Source organism: Salvia splendens, chromosome 8 (assembly GCF_004379255.2).
Source record: "Salvia splendens isolate huo1 chromosome 8, SspV2, whole genome shotgun sequence".
NCBI lineage: Eukaryota > Viridiplantae > Streptophyta > Magnoliopsida > Lamiales > Lamiaceae > Salvia > Salvia splendens.
Window position 1 is genome coordinate 3,137,774 of NC_056039.1, and position 2,901 is coordinate 3,140,674.

Here is a 2,901-nt window from a genome sequence, read left to right on the forward strand (position 1 = left end):
ATTTCTCATGTCCGTACATAAATCATTAAAGCTCTATATACACACATATATACACATTAATTACCATCCCATTTAGCTAACGGCATAAATTTGATAGAAAATTTTGCATCCCATTTTGGATTACGAATAATGCATTTTGAAAAGGAGTTTATGATGATTTTAAGCTTTAACTATTATTTGTATCTTTTCTTTATGAAACATTTTATGTATTAACTATTGAGTACTTTTGATATGATTAAACTTTATTGTTGGTGATCAATTTGAGTATAGTAGTTTTATTTATTTATATTTTATTTTAATTGCTATTTATTGCGACAATCATTTACTCTATTTTGTTTCTAGAGTTTTTCCTATGGTATATTGATGAATTTTTAATATATTAAAAATATTTTTGGATCATATTATTATTATTAAGTACTCCTATCTTTATATTTTAACATAGAATACAACGATTATTAAGTTAAAGTACTATAGAAAAATAAAATAAGAATTTTAGTACTATATTATCATTCATATTTAATGTGCTAGAGAAAATAAAATAAGAAGTATACTATATTAGGTAGTATCATTCATATAGATAATTTATTATGTGCAATACTTGTTAATAGAATAACAAAAATAATTCCATTAAATATTGTGTACAATGCATTTTATCAAGTTAATGTGTTATTGGTGATGATGAAATGGTGGATTTTTTAATTGATGTGAAAGAATTTTAAGAGCATAGCATAGTAGTAGTTATTGCGTGTATATGGAGATAGTAATTAATGCGCATATATGTGTATATGGAGCTATATGATTTATATATGGACATGAGAAATTTCATATATGTGTGCGCCTACGTGTGATTCTAGTTTGAGATGGGATCCATAAGCATATCTATTTGTTAAAATACTATTGATTGGACATGCCACATATGCTTTCCATGATAGTATACTGAGACCACTGAATTTTTTCTCATTCGGATGCCGATGGTAGTATGTATGGTACACTAATCTAATAAAGAGATAAATTCAACGTAGTCTTCATAATCGAATGACTGAAAATAATTTTCCGTTCTCACAATAAAAACAAGTTTTTATTTGTAATAAAATATAAATGCATGCATGAAAGTCAAGGATTATAATCATATAACATTTTACTATATGATTTACGCAATCAGTTGTGACATAATTCTTGAATGGGAAATGATTAGACACACTCCTAAAATAAATAGTTAGAAGTATATCACGTAATTAAAAGTTATTGACATCTCCCAGTCATTACCACACAATACACATATCAATCGTGTATTATTAGAACTTCTAACTTATTTCTAATACGTGCAAGCATTCTGTGGCTATATTTATTGAATGGTCACTGATCCATTTTATTTTTCGAGAAAGGAGTTTCCAAAACTCAAAAAATAGGAAAAAAATAGTTTGAGCTATTGTTAATGATGGTTGGGCGAATTTTTGATGGTAGTAAATGCAGGTAATGAAAATAGATCACGACACAAGGAATTACGTGGTTCGATTTACTGAGGTAAATCTACGTCCACGGGAAGAAAGGGGGGCAAGATTGTATTGCTTGATCTGGTTTACAGCTTACAAATACAGACTTGCTATATGATTACAAATACAGACTTGCTATATGATATTTGATGTCTAGAGAGCTCTCTTTCTCTTTTTTTCTAGTCTATCTGATCTAAGTTCTATTTATACATTGAACTAAGATCGTGGCTTGCATCACCACTAACTAGGTCGTGGCTTACATCATCACTAATTAGGTCGTGGCTTACATCATCACTAATTAGATCGTGGATGTCGTGGAGGTCATGAGATCCTGCATGGGTCCACCACTAAATAGATCGTGTAGTGGAGGTCGTGGAGGTTCTGCATGAGTCCACTATCTCCCAGTTCGGTCGAATACTGAGACCGAACTGCTGAACTATTGCCGAGCAGCTTTTGCCGATCTGAGAGTAGAGCTTGATTGGTCGGCTTTTACCGAGCTGTAGGCTGGGGCCGAACTCTTTGGTAATGCCGAACTGATACTCTTCCTTGGGCTTTGGGCTAGAGCTTGATTGGTCAGCTTTTACCGAGCTGTAGGCTGGGGCCGAACTCTTTGGTAATGCCGAACTGATACTCTTCCTTGGGCTTTGGGCTGATGGGCCGTCACTGCTATTGGGCTTGTTTAGTACGTACCCCATCACTACCCCCCCCGAAAAAGCGAAGTGAATCACTTCGGCGAAGCGAGTCACTTCGGCATTCTGGATAAAGGTACGGGGGAGGCTGACGTCAGGGGACGTGCCTTGCGCGTGACTGCATTAAATGCGACAGTAAAATCCGGCCGTTGAATCCTGAAAAGGTGGGATTCGAAACGGTGCGATGATTTTGAAATCTTCTCCGAATCTGATAAATACGTCCTTTCTTCATCAGTTGAACACTTTTGCTATTGCTTCTTCTGCATTCTCTCTGTTTTGCGTAAAAATTTCCTTCCGCTTTCAAGAATTTCTTCAGAATTTCTTCAGACTTTCAAAGAGTAAGAACTATGTCTTCTTCTTCTTCTTCTGAGTCAGGTAGCGGTAGGAAAGGGGATAAGGGGTCTTCTAGCCGGAAAGAATCCGGGGAGAAGACCGTAGAGTATTTTCACAGCATCTTGAGTAAGGATACTGTGATATCCTTACACGAAAAATATTTTTTTCCTGGGGGGAAGGTTGCGATTCCCGACGACCTTCATAGGGCTGACTCGCCGCCGGAGGGTTACGCCACCGTTTATGAAGCCGGCTTGGAATGCGGGCTTCGTTTCCCTCTTCCCCCTGCCTTTGTAGAGCTGCTAGATTTTTTTCAACTCCCTTTAGGTCAGGTGACTCCGAACTCTTGGAGGCACTTATCGGCCTTTGCTGCCGAACTGCGTAGGCTA